The sequence below is a fragment of the Semicossyphus pulcher genome, unplaced genomic scaffold, assembly GCF_022749685.1.
Source record: "Semicossyphus pulcher isolate SPU_LCO1_2020_fin unplaced genomic scaffold, fSemPul1.0.p SCAF_12, whole genome shotgun sequence".
Lineage (NCBI taxonomy): Eukaryota > Metazoa > Chordata > Actinopteri > Labriformes > Labridae > Semicossyphus > Semicossyphus pulcher.
In genome coordinates, this window is record NW_027211626.1 from 14,554,991 (window position 1) to 14,577,287 (window position 22,297).

A 22,297-nucleotide genomic window follows, 5' to 3' on the forward strand; every position below is an offset into this window, starting at 1 on the left:
CAGAGCCATATCAGGCTATTTTGGCTGCTTGTATTCTTAGAAGTTGGATCCGCCTGCAAAAATAGGACTATTTTCTGTGCTGGCCTGAGACGACTGCTTTATTAAGCTTGTGATGGCGGACAGTGTTGGCAGCTGGCTGCTTGGAAAGAGTCAAAACTGAGTGAAAGATGAGAGAACAAACACAGGGTTCAAAAGGACACATTGTATAGACAATGATGATGAAGATGAGAAATGATGATTTAACTGCATCGTAATAGAAGCTGATCTGTGTCCAATACAGAAGCTAACTGCAGGCTCTTTATAGTTCCAAAATAGAGCATCACAAGTGAGATGAGCTCTAAAGCAACAGGAAGAGTTTGCAGCTCTTTGGTGACCTTGGACTACATGTAAAAACACTCTTAAAGGTTTGGTGCTTTGCTGTTGTGTTAACATAGTTCCAATGTGACGAGCAGTACTGACGTTTTCTATTGTATGCAATAATGGAGCCCAAATGCGTCCAACAAAAGTTCAGCTTTATACAGGTTGCTGCGTTGCACTTTGCAGCACTGTGTCGCACTTTGCAGCACTGTGTCATTGCAGCAAGTTCGCACATTTCAATCGAAAATAATGCAGTCAAGCATATTGTGTTGCTGCCAGTCGATAATAGACCAACAAAATACACAAGTAGTCATGAAGAGTTCAGAATTTACACATCCATAAAGGCATATGATTCCACCTCCAGAGATACAAGGCTGAGCTCTTACAAGATAAATTTGGCAGCTGTTCAGTGGATAAAACTTAAATGTCTAAACTCTATGAGTAATTGCAGGAGTAGACTTCCCAATTTAACCAGACGTCTACGCTTGGCTCCCTTTGTTGATGTTGTAACTCTTGATTTTCCTCGCTGACGGTCGCTTTCCTTTTTAGACTGTTTGCCTTCATCTGAGCAGCAAATTTGTTTCTTTCTCTTTGGATTTTCACTTATTTTAGAAGTTGTATCTGTAGTCATCGATCTGTTCTTTGTTTGTTCAGACATAGTAGATTACTGTTTACTCGCAACACCTGCAGAGACCGGAGAAGCAGCCGCTTAGCTCCGCCTACCCTCTCTGGCAGACCAACCACTGCTGGGTGCCGCTTGTGATTTTTTTTTCAGTCCATAATACTGCAAATGCAAAGGCTTTCATCAGTGGGCCATAGGCTCAATCTCCATTGTGTTACCTCATTCTGCGATAGTGACTTAACAGACATTTATTTACAAGAAAATCTTCCAGATTATACTTTTAACACCAAAAACTGAGGCCAGTTAGTGGGCTGGTATTGTAACTAGTGTCCCGTTTTTGGACTAATTTTGAATTTGTCCACCTCTTTCTACTAAAGAGCGTATAGGCTAAATAATGGAAAAATCTCTCAACTGTAGAGTACTGTCACTCCAAAATCCTCTTATAGTTGAATCAACAGCTCTCAGACAGTTTGAACAAAAACTAAACATTGTACCATCTGTCCTGCATATTGTAACTGTATATCACTTTATCCTCAGTGAGAACTCAACTTAAGAAAACTTGCTTGAAAGTTATAAAATGTGTGGCGAGTGTGTGTGTGTTGTGCTCCCTCTCTTAATCAAAAACCAAAACAAGAGTGTTAGCCATTGCTCCGTGCTAAACACCTCATCATTTCCCGTCTTAACTTTGTAGCACTGGAACAGATGCCATGCCCTGGCCTCACCCTCCCCGCCCACACACACACACACACCCCTTTAACAGCTTCCCAGAGAGATGCTGTGATATCATGTCTGCTCAAAAAGAACAACTCGCAGCACTTAGCCCAATTGGATTGAGTGATGACCAACAGCGTGGCACATTATCATATTCATTTACCCATGCAGCCCTCCCCCTTATTATTATCTCATCAAGGCGCTCGGAGCCGACTGAGGCGGTGGATGAATGGATGGGTGGATGGATGGAGGGATAGATGGCTTCTTTCAGGCCGCATGCACTGTTTGAAAAACGATCCATACCCCCTCCCTCATGTACATCAATTAACTTGTGCCTGCGGGGACGGAGACAGACGATACTTTAGAATAAATGTCACCTAACTGAGCACGGCACAGGGGGCAAAGACAGAAAACAGCCGAAAACACTCCGTCTGCTAAACTTGACTGTTTTATTTTGATGACCAGTAGTTGTGTGCATTTTTTTCTCTGCACTGTCTGCAGATTTTGTTGCTGAATTTTCACATTTATGAAGCTCGTAAAACACAAGTTTGACTTCTGTTTGAGTTGCACCAAACTTCTTGTCCTACAGTTATTTACTCCAAGCTCTCTAAGAAAATGTTAAAGATGTCACGACTTGACATTGATGCAGGACCAGGTTTTATAAGTTGTGGTAAAACATTAGTTTAAAGTGTGCATGTCACAGGTTTGACCGACCGTGTCGAGATTATAACCGTCACTAACACCATCTTCAATAGTCAGCGTGTCAGTCTGCAGCCCCGTCAAAGTCCCCTCTCCTCAGGGACTGTCAGAACCCGAGCAGAGTCAACAAAAGAGCCCGGTTGCCATGCACCGTTCTCCCTCTGCTGACTCGAGCTGACCTGGCAACCTGCACCCTAAGCACAGCAGGATATTAACATGATGAGAAGCTGATTAGACACAACCAGCACACACACACAACAGCGTTTAAAGAACTTTTAATAAGAGGTCCCTCGTGCATGGGCAGCTGTTTATGTTCTGAAGTGGTCACACACAACTTTCTGTACAAGTAACAGGACAACACTGTCACAATATATTACCGATGCTGTTGAAGTCACACAGGTGAGTCTGAGTTTAATCAAATACTGAAACAGCCATTTACAAAACCCAACAATACCTGTGATATATAACATTTGCGTATGTTAACGTGAAAACAGGCCTAAAGATTATTTCAAAAGAAGAACTAATCTAAGTACAGATACAGTGTTTTGTTCTGACTTAACCTGATTGCATAAACTTACTGAAGTTTTAGAGGACCTGTGTCATGTGTACTAAGTCCCACTTCAGGGGCTGCATCCTTCGATGCACGAGGACGCGGTCTGCGAGGGATAAACCATCCGTAGCCTGTGTAGACCGCTAAGGCCGAACTGAAATAAGACTGTCTGTCAGTGGAGGATTACCTGTTTGCATCGCCAGCTGTTCCCGCCCTTACCTTTGCCTAACAAAACGCTGATCCTGTCGCCTAGCAACAGGCAGCTAGCGAGCTTACTAGCTATCATAACTAACGTCACATAACTTGACCTGTTATTGTAAAGATAATTTGTTTCAAGGCCCCTTTAGTTTTTTTAACATGTGTATCACTAGCTGTTCGACTGAGTAGCTATTCGACATCTCCTTTGAACTGGCACACAGTCAATCTCGGGGTAGGTAGGACCGCGAAGGATGCTCCAGATGGATGCTTCGTGGCCCGGGAAAAGGAGGACGCATTTGTCGCCCACAACTGAAGGAGCCTCCGACGTGCCGCTGTGAAGCAATTGGCCTTCAAATACGTCACAGGTCCTGTGTACATAGGAACACACTACTGTGTTCTGGAAAATTTGATGCAATCTTTCTCCCATTTAAGGCATTCACTGGTTTTATAAGCAGTTACTTACTTCTTAGTGAATTTTTGATATCCAACTAAATTAATAGGCTCTGAAAAAAGTTGCATAATTGTGTGTTTTCCATCAAAGTTAACATCAAAATCTTAATTAATGTAGAAGTTATGTAAGTATACTTAATACATAATTCAACTAAAGTGCTAAAGTTATGTGCAAATGTAAAAAAGTTTACTGTGCTTTTGACAAGATCCTGGGAAGACTTCAACACTGTTAAGCTGGAGCTCATCCCAGTTGTCCTAATGACCTAAGTAATATGTCTGAATAAATATATGATGAAATACAAAAGAGAGAGTTTGTAGATCAGGAAAGTTAAACACAAACAAGTTTTTAAATATCTGCAGGGAAGGACTCGTATTGCCAGAGTACATTTAAACTCACAAACAGTCCAGCTTCATGATGTGTACATAAGTATGTGGATGTGAGGTGTCTTTCACTCATGCTGCTAGATAAGACAGACATCTGCGGCCCGCTGTGCTACTAAATAACTTAACACAGTAAAATGTCAAACACCTAATCTCATGTGCTTTATCTGTGTTCATGTTTATGTGTGTAGGGATGTCTCCAGCTGCAAGTCGAGCTTTCATGGAGCACAGGCCCGGATTTTAAGAGCAGAATGAAAATTGCCACGACAGAATCACTAGTGGATTGTGCAGACTTTTATTTTGAAAAAGACATGACTCAGATTCTTTTGTTTTCGACATGCACTTACACTTCAAGTAGTGTATTGTATTAAAGAATGCTGTGTGCATTTCAGTGACTGGGTGTGTGTGTGTGTTGTTGCACACGCCTTTTTCATTCGAGTACAGCCATTAGATAATCCACTGATTCCATCTCGTTCCAGTCAAGTCAATGGAAACATCGCTGTGAGCACAACTAAAAGCCTTGCTCTCAAACGTATTTCATCGCCGCAACTTAAATACGCACAGACCATTTTTGGATGCTCCGATTCCTTCTCGGAAACAAACTTTAAGGATGAAACTGGGAGCGTCCCTGACTAAAACAGTTTTTAATGGTCAAATGATATTGTACATATTGTTCTGTATGTGAATATGTGTGGCTCTTTGCCTTTATTTTGAAAGGACAGCTGAAGAGAGGCAGGAAATGTGGGGAGCAGAGAGTGACATGCACCAAATGATCGGCAGACAGGGGAGTCGAGCCTGCGATCAGTGCGTGGAGGACTCTGGCCTCTGTATATGGGGCGCCTGCTCTACCAACTGAGCTATAATATATTAATTAATTAATTGTTTAATGCATTAATACAGAATGTCTAATCGATACACTCACTAATCGTTTCAACTTAAATCAGCAGCAACTTTATCGACAACAATTTAGGCACTCAATTACTGAACATATGAAGTATAGTCCATAGTTCTTTTCTTATATGGTTGTAAGTTAATTGAAAAATGTTTTCACTGCTAGCCAGACATAATGAGGAATTGTTCATAATGACTCTGAAGCTCAAGTGTTATATCTTGAGACTGGCATTTGGTAAAGTCCTCCTATCCGAGGGTGAGATGATAAAAGGAGGACCGACTGATTTCAGATAAATGAGTGACAGACTGACAGAAACAGACAAGCAGACAGAGACTTGGGTCAGTGTGGCCCTGAGCAGACACGACTATAAATAGATCCAATCCTCCTCCGGCTTACAGCCCTGAATCACGCTGACCCGGCCCGGCCTGCATCACCAAGCAGAGAGACGGAGACACAATGAGACAGAAAGCGAGAGACACAGGAACAGAGACAGAGACAGTCTGACAGATGGAGGCGAAAGGAGAAACAAGAAAGGCGGAGGACGAGGAGTTGCGGACTGATTTCTTTTTGCATCACAGCGTCCGCCATCAACAAGTGATTCAGTCAGACGTCCCGTCTCTGCGAGAGGTCAGTCTGGTGTCAGTGGGCCAGCGCTGATGAGCAAAGCCAAGAGCATAATGATGTAAACACGACGAGGAGGACTGTGATGAGGACGATAAGGGGGAAGATTAGGACGGCGTTGATAATGTCACAATGCTGATGATGCTAAGGATGGCACTGAAACACAGAAATGAAACCACTAAAAACAGGAGTGAGCTGCTACCTCTTTTATTTTAAACCAGCGTCCAGTGTCTCTTCCCTCCATCCCCTGCAGTATGCTAATTAGACAGAGACAGACACCAGCTCTGCTCTGCTGGACCCCAGAGACAGACGCAGTGCCCTTCCACAACTCAGCCAAGAGGAGGAAAAGAGAAAGACGAGCAGGAGAGAAAGAAACAAGACTTCGGCTTTGTTCAGACTGCAGGCAAATCAGATTTGTTTCTCTCATCAGATCTGTCAAACAGACTGGCAGCACTTTTATTTCCAAGTGATCACATCGGATTTGTGTGTCCGGACATCACCGAATGATCTGCATGGGTTGCTTTGGTATCATGTGAGCGTCAGTAGCTATCAATGCTGGTGACGCAGCTTTAAAAAAACAAAACATTGAGCAATGGAAAACGATCATTTAGCCCTCAGAAAAATCACATGTCCCAGTGCAGAACTCCTCCATAGCAGAGTTTGTCTGGCGCAACACAGCAACCAGGCCATTCTGCTGAAGTACATAGGTGTGTACGCCTCGCGGTCGTCGGTCGTCGGGCCATCTCTCAATCGGAAGGTTAAGGGTTTGATCCCTGACTGCTACAGTCACATGCTGAAGTGTTCTCGGGCAAGACATTGAACCCCAAATTGCTTCCGAGGGCATCAGGTATGAATGTCTATAGATCCTGATTGGAGATTGGCACTGAGGCCTTTGCCATTGGTGTGTGAATGTAAGCGTGAAAGGGTGAACGTGACATATTGTGTAAAAGCGCTTTGAGTGGTCTAAAGACTAGAAAAGCACTATATAAGGACAGATGATGAGGAAGTTGATCCACTAAATGAAGCTTGAACAGAGAGATCATTAACATCAGGCCGGTGCACAGCCTTGTGAAAGGAGCCTGTGTCCCTCTGCCAGGACCCCTGACAGCGGTCCTGACCAACAGGAGAGCAAATACAGCTACAGCTTCACCTCCTTTAAACTCCCTTCAAGGGAGATAGCAGGAGCGGGTATGGACTCGTCTTTATGATCCCAAACGCCGGGGGAATTAGGCACCATAGGAAGAAGGCAGCAATAACGGAGAGGCTCTCTAGGACGAGGAAATTTTTGAGGTGGAATAAGGTTATTTTGGGGGACCTGACCTTTGCCTGAAAGGCCTCGTGTGGCTCTTGTACAATACAACCATGGAAGACAACCAGCAACACATAAAGAAGTACAAATAGTAGACCATCTGATTCATACAGCAGTCTAGAGTTTTGTTGAATGAAATGATGCGTTATCTTCAGAACAAGATGACAGGAGGATGAAAGCTGGAGCTTTTTTGACTGACAGGCAAAGGGTGATCCTTGCCAATAGCATGTAGCTGACGTGCTAACCCTGCGAGTAGTCACAAGGTCATCAATAATCCTTTTCCCAAAATTAGCATGTTGACGCAGGTTTTTCAGATCCGGGAAAACCTGCTTATAGATGCCGATTGTACCTTTTCCCATTGCCAGTGGAGTATACGCCTTTCGGTCTCTTTTCTGCTGCGTCACCGTCAGACATTTGGTCTTTATTGCATCTATAAGTCATTCAGTCTATTCATCAAACTCGGCGCTGACAAATTTGGAACGATGTTCGAGCGTTGCTCGGACGGAGACGGGAAGTCGCAAGAGTTACCGAAGGAGCATAGTGTCGCACCGGAAAGGGGGCGGAGATTAGCGTGTCGACACAGGTTTTGTGTTCCCATCAATGCCGATCGGAGCCGAGGCGATAATTACCCGGGTCTACTGCAGAGTCATTTGACCCGGGTCTGAATGCCGATTGTAACCTTTCCCACTAAGCAAAAAAGCCAGGGGTGTTAGCGGGTTTTTTGACCAGAGGGAAAGGGGCTCAAGTCTCTACAACCAAAGATTTTTCAAGACAAAATTTGCTCTGCCACTTCCTGGTTTGAATGGGTGTAAACAGTTTACACGCATATATTAATGATGTAGACCTCAGCTATGATGAGCTATAGTTTTAAACATCTTTTTTTATGTCTGGTCTGAGGCAGGTCTCTTTCTGTTTTGCCTACTGTGAAAGGTTGATGGTGTTTACGGTGAACAGATATCAACATAGCTGTGAATGACGACAGGCTTCACACTCAGCTAACAGCAGCACATACACAAAGTGGATTTACCGTTGACCTGTGTCTACACCAGCTAGCCTGGGTTAGGTCACTGATGTTATGGGATAATCAAAACATATGCTGGAAGTACAACATGACAGGACTGGAACGTGCTTCTTCTTTAATGAAAGTAGGCCACAAAATTAATCCACAGGGTATTTTCACACTTTAAGGTTATTGATTTTACTAATATTACAACCTGATCTGACACCTTTCTATCAGAACCAGCATTAACTTTTTCAGCAGTTTGAGCTACAGAAGCTCTTCTGTTAGATCGGACCACACAAGCCAGCCTTCTGCTCCCCACCCGTATATGGGATTAACACACCTACACTCCCATTCACTTAAAAAAATGACCAACCCCCAAACAAAAAGTATTTCACATAAAAGTATGCTTTGTATCGCGTACAATCCCTTTTAACGTCCATTTTTGACAGAGGGAACCCTGGGCTTTAGTGCTGCAGCATCATCTCATCATCTTTGTCCAGTGACCCCAAACTGATGCTCTTAGTTTGACTGCTCTTTTAAAATAATGGATCAGAGCAGGACGCTGTCCAGCATGTAAATGTTTGACAGTAATTTTACTCGTCAGTGAAAACACTCACACGTGATATAATAAACAGCAGACACCTGTGGTTTCTAATATTGCTCCAGTACAACTTTTTCTGTTATTTTTATCTGAACTTGAATGCACCGCGGCTACGTAAATATATCATGAGATTAAAGGTAAATTAGATTTATCACAACTACTCCACCTGCTCATCGTGCCACATGTCATTAAGCACATTTGAAAGCTGATCAGCATTAGAGCTGTGTGAGCTGAGAGCATGACCCTGCAGGTGGGCTGAATGACTATATGACCCTATATGGGTCGGCATTAGTGGCGTCTGAAGACGTAAAGAAAGCTTGTGGCTTGTGGAGTAAAAAGGAAGTGATCTTACCTGCATCTTTGAGCATTGTGCTTCAAACATCATGTAAACATATCTGCCTTGACTTGTATGTTTGTTTGTTTTTTACCTGGCCTATAATAAAAACCGAGCCTGTGTTTGTGCTGCCCATATTTGAATACTGAGAATTTAAACTATGACAGCAGTGTTTGTAATATCTCGTGTTTATGGTACAGTTCAGATTCAATGTTGAAAAAAGTGTGTGATGATGACACCCAAATTAGTACTAAGAATAGATCTGAAGCCAAATACTGACACCTTTATTCGAGCACATAAATAACACCGCCTCGGTTCCCAGCCTTGATGTGTCAGAGTGCAGCCTTCGCTTAATGATAACTAATCACTGACGAGCGGCTGTTCCAGGGAGACATGCTTCAACCCTGAGAGGTGATCAAACATACACACACACTGACTTATCTCCTGGTTGTTCCCCGAGAGATAAAGACCGCCTTTGTGTGGTCAGACTGCCGATCCTTTCGGTGAGACACAAAGAGACGCACACAGACACATCGACAAAAATTGAATGCCACCAAAAAAGCTGTGTAAAGAGAAGCAGCTATATCATGTCTGACTGAGCAGGGATACAGACTTTACGAGTTTATCCTCCTCGTAAGAAAACACTGAACTTATTTTACATTTGCAAGAATTCTTCCACCATTTCTAGCGACACAAATACATGTTGCTCCATATTTACTTAGTAGCTGGTGGAACAAGTCCCTTTGTTGTGTGTGCAAAGACCAAGCGTAACATGAAGGAGTGGACGTATTGGCTTGACGTAACAACAGAGCAGGTTTACAGCACTTTGTATAAGCAAGATTGCGTAAAATTATTATTGGATTAGTTGTTGTCACCTACTAACATCAGCCTTCCCCATAGTATCATTATTGTTGCTGCTAATGCTAATAGTAGACCTGTTGACTTCAACTGTTACAATTACGATTACATCAGCCTTTATCATTACTCTGCTTCTCTCGCTAATTTATTTATTTATTTATTTATTTAGCCAATCTTCACCCTAGTCTACCACTATTATTGGCATTGTAACCATAAGTATGTGTCTGTTGTTGTTCATGTAACAAGGACATATGTTGTTGTGGTAACAAGAACATATGTTGTTGTTGCTCTCTTTGCCTGTCTCTATCCTGCATCTCCTTCTATCCCATATTCGGCCCATCCAGTCGAGGCAGATGGCTGTTCAACATGAGTCTGGTTCTGCTCGAGGTTTCTGCCTGTTAAAAGGAAGTTTTTCCTTGCCAATGTGCCGAATTGCTAAGTGCTACTCATGGTGGATTGATGTTGGGCCTCTCTTTAAATAACTTAACAAAGAGTCGGTCTAGACCTGCTCTTTCTGTAAAGTGTCTCGAGATAACCCTGGTTATTATTTGGCGCTATACAAATAAAATTTGATTGATTGATTGATTGAGTTGTTGTAATAGCTCTGCTGATGAAGATGTAGCACTGATTACAAACTAAAATGTTTATTGTGACCTGCACAGTAAGAGTGATTTTTAATTGGAAGGACACATTGACGGTGACCGTAAAATCCAGAATATAAGACTGTTTTTAGGAGTATCCCAGGGGGGAAAAAAGGTTTATTACAGCTATTTATATTGGTATATTGGTCGCACCGGTATATAGGATGCAGCCCTCTTTTTAGATGGAACATTTCTTTTATTAAAAGTGCGTCTTGTTCACTGAATCTTACGGTATAAAAAAGTTATGTATCCCTTTTTGGTAAAGCTTGGGATACCTAAATAAATACCGATGTAAAGTTTTAATCACAAAGATTTTCTATTATGGGTTTGTTTAGTCAAAGAGCCCACGGCTGAAAGCCCTTGCATTATGCAGTATTACAAACTGGGTCTCAGTGGCAATTTTCCCAGGAAAAAATCACGAGCAGTAACATTAAGTGACACTTTCTCCATCACCCAGCAGTGGCTGGTCTGCCAGAATGGGAAGGCAACAGACCCACTGTTTGGTGTGTGGTGGGCGAAGTTGTTTCTCCAATCTCTTGCAGCGTTGCAAGGAAAGTGTTACTACAGCTGAAAAAAACAAAGATGACAACTACAGTCCAACAAATTCAACATTTAGATGTAAGAGTTCAAAGTAAGGTCCAAAAACATAGTGCACTTAGCGCTCATCCAGATGAATGCATCTACTTTTATTCAGCTAATGTAAAAAAAATATTATGCAGGTTACTTGTTTTAATCCTAAATCATCACGGTTCTGGATAAAAAGTGCAGACATCAAACTCCCCTGTTAATGTGGCGGCTCATTTTGTAATTATAATCCTCTGTTGGTTAAGTGGAAGTTGTGCTTCATTCCACTAAAGCTTTCACAGAACCTGCTTCAACCACACTGACACAAAAGTGTGTGGGCCCCTTGTGAAAAGACTTTTATTATGAAAGGCTGTTCTGATTGTAACCTTGGAAGCAGACACAAATGCACAAACTGTGTTGGTGGTGTGCCAGTCATGAGGAGTACTCACTTGAACTAAACGATGGAGTATCACACTTGACTCCATTGAACACATTTATTGGGGGACTACAGCAGAGCAGCTGTCATCGAGGATAATCAAATGGTTTTAACTTGGTCGAGAGCCTGCAGGCAGGTGTCTATTGTTAAGGTAAAAAGGCTATTAAACAGACAACTGAACAGCATCGCACAGACAGGACAACAATAAAGTGTGTATGTGGGAATAAGTGTGAGCAACTCAGGGTGTGTGTGTTTGTGTGGCAGGTTAAACATCCTCCTCTTGGGAAAACAGCAGCCTTGTGCAAAGAGACCTCAGTGTAAATGGAGATAATGAGAACAAAAGGTGAACAAACATTGACACAGATCATTTCGTTGTGTGCGCCTGTGTTTCTCTGCATTTACATCCAAATTGGGACGTCGGTGTTGTTTCCTGGCTCTGGTTATATTAAACCTGGTTTACATCTTGTAAAATGAGCAGCCAAAAGCATGCAGCAATAAAAGGATCAGATATGTGAAGTGACAGGCTGACAGGTCTCTGGCCTGGATGAATATAAAGCACCGTTTAAGAGGGGATTGCTGAGTGACACGAGAGCGAGAGAGGGACGCGATGAAAGAAGTGAAACGAGGCAGAGAGAGCAATGTTTAGAAATATGTACCAGTAGGTAAGCTTTGGCAGGTTCAACATAAATGAAGCATTAAAAATGAATAAAAATCCTCCCCTATTTAACAAGGTTTACAGCCACACTTCTCATCATTCAACAGCTACATGGATGGCTAAAGACAGGTCAAAAGCACTACTGTGTAGAGATAGACCGATATGGTTTTTTCAGGGCCAATACCGATACCGATTATTAGTAGTCAAGGAGGCCGATAACCGATATTTGGAGCCGATATTCATTTGCAGTAAAAGTGAAAATATTGGCGTCAAAATTTTGAATAATACAAACTACAACACTTAACTTTGTTTAAATGCCTTTCAGCATATGTTTATTAAACAAACAAACAAACAAAAAGGGTCCGCAGCATCTATTATAAAGTTAACTGAAAATTTAAATAAATAAATAAATAACTTCCTGAAGTTTTATTAAGTAAATAAAACAAAGTTAAATAAAATTTGCAAAGAAATGAACTTTTTCTCCTCTCCGCCGTGTGTGTGAGCACTCTGCACTCTTATTGGCCGTCAGATTTATAAAAAAATAAAAATAAAAAATGGCCGATGCTGATATGCGTCAAAATGCCGAATATCGGCCCGGCCGATAATCAGACGATCCCTCCTACTGTGGTTCAAAACGTGTTAAAAAGTCATCGATGAGCCGCACTGTTACACATTCCTTCATTGCGATGACCCCACAAACATCGTCCCATTGCAATAAACCACAGAATCATAAGTGTAGTAATCCTCGGCTGAAAATAGTCCCCAAAACTACAAACTTTACTTCGGTTTGAGTGACATTTTTCACAACTTAGTGTGCTTACAGCTCTAAAGAAGTAACAGAAGTGTCTTTGTAGTAAAACTACATGTTTGTGAACTCTTTTTTTAAAGGTTTCTGTTGTGAGTAGAAACTAATGGGGTTGGGGAATGCCACCGATAGTGTCGGGAGGTCAGAAAGTATTGAGAGCCAGAGCCTATGACTCACATATTTCAAACCAAATTGACTTGCCCTGCAATGCCACTTCTTATTCGAAATTCAAGCATTTCTTCAAACATGAGAAAACATTTAATATTCTTTCTGTTCCTGACCTGTTTAAAGACATAACACAGGTTTTGTTGCAACAGCCCATTTAATAAAGTCTGCCTCTTGGTCCACAAGTTTTACCTGCTGCGTGACCGATGGATCAAAAAACTGAGTGGATAAATAACAATGGAGGAAACAAGGGAGCAAAGTCGTGCTGAAAGGATGATAATGGCACAGAAGAATCAGTTCAGTATGTGCTATTAACTATTATTAACTTCCTTACAAAGATAAGTCATTGTTCTTTTAACGTGATTTTATTGTCACCTTGATGAAGACAGCTGACAAGAACAATAAAGGTGGTTTTTATGCTGCAAGTCACTGGAGTTGTGAAAGGAGGTGAGTGAGTCAACTTATTAGTCATACTCCTTCAGGACATGACAATAAGCCATCACTGATTCGAAAGATTAAACCCAAAAGAAATGCAGTGGAAATAATCCACACAAATTGTGTTTGTTTGGAGACAGACTTTTGGGAGCACAAAAACATGAAAAGTGTGAATTAATCTCATTCAGGAGTTCACTTCTATAACATTCACTCCCAGCAGATGCGTTAAGACAAAAACCTTGATGCAGAACCAAAGGTCATGTCCATTTCATTCCACACACTCCCCCCTCTTGTCAAAATTTGGTGCCTACATTACCCACAATGCAACTCAGCCACAGACCGTTAGTGTGGAGATTCAGATGTATCACGCTCGTTAGTAGGAGTCTCTTCATTTTTAAATTCACAACCCAAAACTTTTCCTTTAGCCCCAAGCAGCACTGCCTCAAGTGACATCACTTGAGGCAGATCTCACAGAGCTGTATCAGGAGCCATGACTTTATATAACTTTTAGCCCATAAAGACAAATTTCACTACACTTAATTTACTATATTACCTCCAGTTAATCTGTGAATTTAATCCCTGATGTGGAAGATTTAGCTGCAGTCAGATAAAGTGCTCAAAGAAAAGCATCAGCGTCTGATTGGCTGAAGGACTTTGGATTTCAAACGGTGGATCTGACTACACTGTGTTACTATTTATTGTACAAGACACCCAATCATTTAGGTTGTCAGGTGTGAAGAATAGGATGCGTGTAAGCTAGCGGTTGCCATGGAGACAATCTGCTTGATTGACAGCATGACAAGGAGTGTGTGATCAGGAATAGATTATCCCCCGGCCCATCTGAAGAGCCCGGAGAGCCGCAGACACACACAAGTATACACACACACATTGCAAGACAGTCTTCCTTACCCCTTACTACCACCCTCTGTAATTTCTTTCTCTCCTTCCTTACATACTTCTTTCCTTCCTTGCCTCCTTACTGCCTTCCTTCCTTAAAACCATCCTTGCTTACCTCCAAACCCCCCTACTTCCTGACCTCATTCCTTCATGCCTCCCCATCATGCCTAGCCTCCTTCCTTACCTATTACCTTACTTTGTTACCTGTTTACTTCTTTCTTTCTACCCATCTTTTTGCCATCCCTAACCACTTACTTCCTTTTTTTATTTCCTTCCCACCTTCCTTTCCTCTTTGCATACTTCCTCCATCCATATATCCCTACTTCTTTCCTTCCTTCCTGACTTCCTTACCCCTTAGCTCTTTTGTTCCTTCCTCCCTTTCTTCCATTCCTTCTTCTTTCCTAACCTCTTTACTTCCTACTTTCAATCCTGTCTTCAATCCTTTACCCCCGTACTCCCTCACTTGCTGCTTACTTAACTATTTTCTTCCTCCCCCCTACTTCCTAACATCCTCCCTTTCCTCTGTTAAACCCCTTACTTCCTTTCTTAATCTATACTGTTTGGATTAAAATCAACTTTAAAAACATAACACAGCACTTTAACTTCAGCTCACATGAAATGCAGAAAATGTGTGGACATGTAAAACACAATAAAAAAAAAGATGAAGAGAGAGAAAGGCAAAGAGTGAAAACACAAAGGGTAAAATTTGGGCGCTGTCGGTTTAGTTGGGAGAGCACGACAAGCTTGATCTGATCTCATTGTCTCACACACACACACACACACACACACACACACACACACAGTCTCATATTATTGCTGGATGCCTCTCCCGTGTGTGTGCCGGCTTTATTGCCTTTTCAATCTTTCAACTGTCGCAATAAATCATCTCAATAAAAACCTCTCGATTTAGAGAACAGCATTACTGCACTGTTGCCGACTTACTTACTTGTAAACTGTAATTACTGCACCCATCGCACAATAAATATCAGTCTAGTGTGTGTGTGAGAGTGTGTGTGTGTGTGTGTGTGTGTGTGTGTGTGTGTGTGTGCGTGTGTGTGTGTTATCTTATACACTGACAGAGACTCACACAGTGCATTAAACTTCTACTGTACCTCCTCAAGACACTTCATTTTGTAGTTGGCACACAAACCTTAAATCTATACTATATTTCCTCTCACATAAGATCCAATGCAAGTCCGTCGTAAGGGAGTCCCTCGCACAAAATAAAGTTTTTGAGGCAGCATTGAGTGGAAATAAAAGTATGAGCATCTACGCCCTCTAGTCTGTGCAATACTTTTCAGTCAAGGACGTTCTTCAAGCTTCAAGCCACACATGAACAAATGTGCTGCGGCTGTCAGAACAGGGACATTTAAACAGGACCTCCTGCATGACTCACACACGCCGACGTGACAGCAACTGACAAAGAGGCTCACACACATACGCACAGATGGACACGAACGTACGCACACACCTGGGATTCTCTAATGTAATGTTATTCCAAGAAGTGTTGAAGCCGGCTTCCCTTTGATACAGAGTGATGGTTCCAGTGGAGCGATGAGACGAATGGATGTGAACACAGGAGGGCTGCAACTCATAATTTAATGGTTTAAGAAACGTCTTTATTAACGTTGGGGTTCGGATGACCTGTAGTGGGACGTTTTATAGAAACCTTATTGTTATTCCCCGGCTCGTAGGGTCACTTTCTGGTGATAAAACAGTCACTTAATAGTAACTCTATGGCACTACATGAAAATTTAATCTTCAAGTTGGCTCCCACATGATGCCATATGCTTCGGATGGGGGGGGATAATGAAGAGCAGATAAAGAGAGAAAAAGGGGGCAGTATGAGTATGACAAGATAGGAGTCCTGGAAAACACACACATACACTTACAACACTGTTTGAAAGCCTTGATAAGAAAAGAGGAAGACCTACATCATGCATGTGTTTCAATGCACTACATCTGCTCTGGAGCGTATAATCCTGACCGTCTCCATATCTACATCTCTCTCTTCTCCATATATGACTCCCTCTCTTTCTCTCATCAAATATTCACAGTTGGTCCCATTAAACATTCACCGCGCAGCGCTGCTACGTTTATCTGCCCTCCGCCAATCAGCCCCCAGCGAGTGCACTAGAAGCCCACCAAAGCCTTAAAAAAAAAAAGCGCACACAAATCGTCTGCCTGCATGGCCTGCGATGTGGCAGCCATGCAGAGAGGGGACACGGGAGGAGATGACTAGAAAGAGGGGATGAAGAAAGACAAGGGACGGTGGCTGAGGGAGAAATGAGACACATGATGACGAAAAGGAGAGAGAGGAAAAAGAAGTGCGAGGGTCCACTCCTCCTCCGCTCTTGTCCGTGTTCAGCGAGAGCCGAGCAGCCTTGCACCTCAATAATTCAACAGCGGGACGAGTGCCGCCAGCCTCTCCTCCCTCTTTCTCCTTCCCTCTCCCCCTGACATCACAAGGCCTTACCTAATAACGGTGTAAAAATACACACAATACGTGACACATAATTGTAGCTAAAAATAACATGAAACAGCACCAAGATATCGCACTGTCAACAGTGTTTCCTTTGGGTGCTACATCTACACAGATGGCGTTTCAGCCACATTCTTCAGTGGAGTGCAGGAGATGAGCTCTTATATGTTTTTTATGCATGTGTCTTTCTTCACAGGCCGGGGAACTGCTTATAATTCACTCGCCCTCGAGACCAGACGCACATTTTTTAAGTTGCTTCAAGTGTAATATCTTACGTCGTATTCACGTAACTACAGCGACTGTGTATTTGGCTCTGTGTGCTACCAAATCGTGGGTGACCTACATTCAATACTGAGCCTGGATTCAATTAACTGATCTTCAATTAACTGCTGAGAAAAAGAAGCAAATACTCACATTGAGAAGCTGGAAACAGAGAGTTTTGGGCATGTGCACCTGCAGCTTTAAAATGAAGTTTGACTGGATGACTGACAAACTGTCTTCTGTGGCTGAACACTGAATATGTTAGCGTTGTTAGTCAGACAAAACAAATGATTTCTGATTGAGATTTTAGCATTTAATGACATCTTATAGACCAAACAAGTTCAATTAATTGAGCAAATTAAAAGTGGATTAGTTCCTTACAGCTCTGAGGAAATCTTTTTTGTTCTGATCACAACTAAAACAAACAATAAGATGGGAAAGATGAAGGAAGTGAGGCACACACTTGAGTTGATGAAGATGCTTCAGCCAAAGAGTTGAACCACCACTCTGCAGTGTATTATTCATACAGCTCGAGTTTTATCTTCCTCTTGGTCCCTGTAGCAGCAGCGCGCCTCCGTCATTGCAGTCCCCTGCGTTTTTTAAAGACAGTGCCACTAAGGACCAGTCTAATCACAGGCTCGCAGCTTCGGAGGACTTATACAGATGCACAAAGAGAATCCTGCAAGAGAACACAACTCACGCTGACGGGGGATTATCAGTGACATGTCTACTTTATGACCAGAAGTCAGTAGACAGCAGTTGGGCTGCCTTTGCGGCTACAACAGATGGCCTTCTTCTGGAAGGTTCTAATTCCTCCTCAGTGTGGTCAGTTGGGAAGAGGTCATGTGCAGGCCAATCAAGTTCCTCGAAATCAAACTCGTCCAATCACGTCTTTCTTGATGTCGCTTTGTGCACAGGGACACGTCCACGCTGGGAAAGCAAAAAGCCTGCCACAAAGATGGAAGAGCCCAACTGTCTAATGTTGTAGTGTCCTATAGCATTAAGAAGAGCCTGTCATTACCTTCCGACGCTAAAATACCGATTTCACAGATAAGATTTCAGTCCTGAGTGACTTAGCGTTGTTGTTACTGGTGCACTTGTTGTTTCCTTTACCAAGTAATTTCATGAACTGTGAACACCATCAGAGGAAGCAGTGAAAGCAGAAGACACTGAGCTCCATAAATGGAAAGCTGAGAGGGCAAAAGCAAATGCTGACGTGCTCTTATACGTGGAGATATGCAACTTTTTTTTTTTGGCGCTATGAGATGAGCTACTGTGATGAATCTCCTGTCAGAAAAGAGATATAAAAATATCTCCCAAAACTTCCTTTTATTGTATTTCTAACATCTAACCACTGACGTCTGGTTCTTTATCTTTGTACAAAAAGGGTTCAAGGCTCCACATGAGATGTACAGAAGTCCTGTCTCATCAGAAAAGCCACGGAGAGGAGAACACTTTATCTCCTCTTTTCATCAGAGTGCACAAAAGCCTGTGAGAGCCCTCCACTGCTAAAGAAAAGTAACATAAGCTTACGAGCACACTTCCCTTCTAAACTTCTGCTTCCCACGGTTTTTATCAGGTAGTCACTGCTGCCTCAGGCTGACCATGACTGTCATTATCCACTTCTGTAAACTGATGCTAGAATCACTTGTGAAATACAGTGATGAACCTTAGAAGCAGTCAGTATTAACAGCCTACAGCGTAGCAGGAAGGTCAAAGGGGATGGTACTCGAAGAATTAAAACAGCAATGTGCCATTTTTGCATCCTAAAGACGTCAGACTTAACAGACAGATAAAAAAGAGGTGTCATATTGTATAATGTAATATATTTTAACATAATGTATGTAAATATGTATTTATATCAACATTTTTAAGGTGTGTTAATCAAGGTGAATTAATGAGGAAATATATATAAAATAAAAAGTGTGACTACATTTCAAATAACAACATTCAGTTATTGCAATGCGGATGCAAACGTGTGTGAATGTCAGTGGAAGTGACGGACCACGTGTGCGTGTGTCACTATCCGCTTGAGCGACCGTGCGCATGCATGTGACGCCACGCGAGCCAGCCGTAATCGCTGACCTCACCGCTAGCCAATGTGCCCTCTCTGAGCCACAGAGAATAGGGCTTAATCCTGCCCACGCACAACCACACACACACACACACATCTCTGGAGTAGGAGCCATACTCAAAAGTTCCCCCCTGACATCAATCCACTAAAACAGTATTAACGTATGTTCAGTGTTTGCAAACACCAACAGGAACACACGGGCTGCTGCCGTGTTGCATTAAACAGGACTATGTGTGTGTCGTGAAGCCTGATGTACTAATGCTTGTGCATGTATCGAGCCATTACTGAAAATGAAGCAATTTATTGTTTTCTTGGACACAAATTGGGGTTATTTTTGGGTTAAAGGCCGTAATTATAATTAGTTATAGAGATAGACCGATATGGTTTTTTCAGGGCCGATACCGATTATTAGTAGTCAAGGAGGCCGATAACTGATATTTGAAGCCGATATTCATTTGCAGTAAAAGTGAAAATATTGGCGTCAAAATTTTGAATATTACAAACTCCAACTTAACTTTGTTTAAATGCCTTTAAGCATATGCATCAGAGCCAAAGTAACCCAGTTTTAAATTGATCTCTTATCGGCCGTCGGATTAAAAAATAATTAAAAAAAATTAAAAAATTAAAAAAAGGCCGATGCCGATATCGGCACCGATAATCGGCCCGGCCGATAATCTATCTATCCCTAATTAGTTATGATAATAATGTACCTCAAGTCATAGCTGAGCTGGGAACATGGTAACAGCACTACAACAGTGTCTGACAGGGAGGGAGGAACAGGCGATCGAACACTGTGACACAAAAGTACGGTCGGGGACCTGACTTGGTACTGTTGGGGATACCAACCAAATCAAGTACGTACTACCAGGACCGATTCAAGTTGTAATAGAATACCCTCAGACCTTGGATCAGAGAAAGTGGTAAGACCACCAGTGGCAGGTAACAAACACATGAGATGTTTTCTATAGTCCAGGATGAATTGATGAAGCATCACTGTAGCCCCTTGGTTACTGCCAGTTCAAGGCGGGATTATCACGGCTCTGTTCCGTCTTCTGTGTAAAATGCACGGAGGCAGAATGGTGGGGCGAAGTCGTTCCGCCTCTGAGCGGGCATCAGAGGCGAAATGGCGTCAGTGATAACAGCGGAGCCGGCAGGGCAGAACAGTGCTGTGTGTGTGTGCATTTGAAGAATGCGATGTTTGTTGTTTACACCCCGTGCAAACTTTGCTTCCGCAACGCCGCAGCGCTATGTAAAAACCGCAGTGTAAAAAGGGTGAGACAAACGAGTTGCCACATTTCTATACGTAGGAGCCTCATGTATAGAAAGAAAGAGAGAGGTGGTCCAATGAACAGTTGGTCCATTTCATTTCACTGTGCTGGTGCAAGCAATGGTTCAAACTGACAAACTGACACATTAACAAACTATTTATTTATTTATTTATTCCTAACTAACAAAGCAGGCGCAAACAGGTGGCCTGCAGTGTTAAAAAAAAATTCAGCGCTCGATCCGGTGTAACTGAAGGCTAGGATAACTAATAGGATGTCATCACAGGACTACGCTACTGAGTCAGGCCAATGGCAAGCCAGAATAAGTCTTAAGTGTGGTTACACTTTTGAAACCTTAATGCAGCCCACGCTCACTGCAATATAATGTGAAATCAACGGTCAACCACGTTCCTTGATCTTCCTTGATAAAAGAGTCTTTTGCAATGTTTATGTGAGAATGACGAAGAAAATGTAGATGCAGCCCTGCATACATGTAACTGAGATACATACTGTAGGGACAGACCGATTATCTGCCTTTTTTTTTAATCCGACGGCCGATAAGAGATCAATTTAAAACTGGGTTACTTTGGCTCTGATGCATATGCTTAAAGGCATTTAAACAAAGTGTTGGAGTTTGTATTATTCAAAATTTTGACGCCAATATTTTCACTTTTACTGCAAATGAATATCGGCTTCAAATATCGGTTATCGGCCTCCTAGACTAATAATCAGTATCGGTATCGGCCCTGAAAAAACCATATCGGTCTATCTCTAACATACTGTGGTCTACGGAAAACAATGTAAGCGCAGAAGTACAAACATTATGGTGGCACAAAGTTGTTGGCTTTAAAACTGTGATGGATGTTTACAACTGAAGGTTTGTTCGTCTCTGTCTTCCATTTAAAAACATTTGGCTAGCCCGGGGGTTCATTCAAAACCTCTAATCGTCTGACTTCTTCTTAGCACGGTTGCAACATTGCCTGATCTCAGCGGTTAACAAGGTTGTTATGACCTAAAGACACAATTGACTAAATTACATAATAACTCAAGAATTATTCCTTCTGATCAGCATTTCTCCTCCCCTTTCTTTCATCTCTACAGACATGGTGAGTGAGTGGGTTTGAGACAGGGAGAACATGCTTCTTGTGTTTGTGAACAACACACACTGGCAGCACCAGCATATTTCATCTGTGATTAAGGACATTGCGCACTGGAGGAGAGATTAATGTGTGTGTATCTCACAATGTGAAACTGTACACAGACAGGCCTTGTTCACATTGAGTGTGAGAACCGTTAAGTAGGTGAGAAAAAAATGTGAGCAACTGTGTTCGTGCTTCAAGTGAGAAAAGAGCAGTAGTCTGTGTGTGATAATTGTGACCACGATTTAGACACACACACACACAAATACACACAAACGCGGCTTCTCTGCCAGACAGCCTATGGGATGAAGAGTTTCACCCCTGCTGTTGCCGGGTTACTAGCTCCAGACCACAGCCAAGACAGACACATACACACTAGATCAAATCGCCTGGTGAGAGGGCTTTTTAAGATCCTTCCTCAAATCAATCTTTTGTTTACAGAGAACAGAGCGAGAGGAAGAGAGAAACTACTTAAAATGGAGGGGAAATCACTTGGGTGGGGGTGTTTGAGGGAGACAGAGAGGCAGCGAGCGAGACAGAGCAATTCAGCCTGCGTCCCCCCGGGGAGAAGAGACGCCCAATCAGTCCAGAACCGGCCCTGATCTGCAGCTCATATCATCACTCAACCTTTGGTGGCCCTGCTCAGACGCTTACTCAGACAAACACGCAGCACACACACACACACACACACACAGAGTCTGCAGCATGTTCACACACCGAGACGAGGAGAGACACAGCGACGGATTCGTGGAAAGCATGAGCAAACACAAAAACATGTGACAGCCAAAATAATCAACAGAAGAAAGATGCTTGGATTCAGATACATGGCAGACGGAGTGATGTGACACATTAAGACAGAGTAACAGGCAGACAGCGACAACAAATCTGCTGC

General features: G+C 42.5%; 1 protein-coding gene across 16 annotated transcripts in view; it reads right to left on the bottom strand.

Annotated features, from left to right (window-relative positions):
- The window catches only part of camk2g2 (calcium/calmodulin-dependent protein kinase (CaM kinase) II gamma 2), a 63,873-nt gene that overhangs the window by 39,079 nt on the left and 2,497 nt on the right, over positions 1–22,297 (bottom strand). The gene's annotated exons all lie outside the window — the stretch shown is intronic.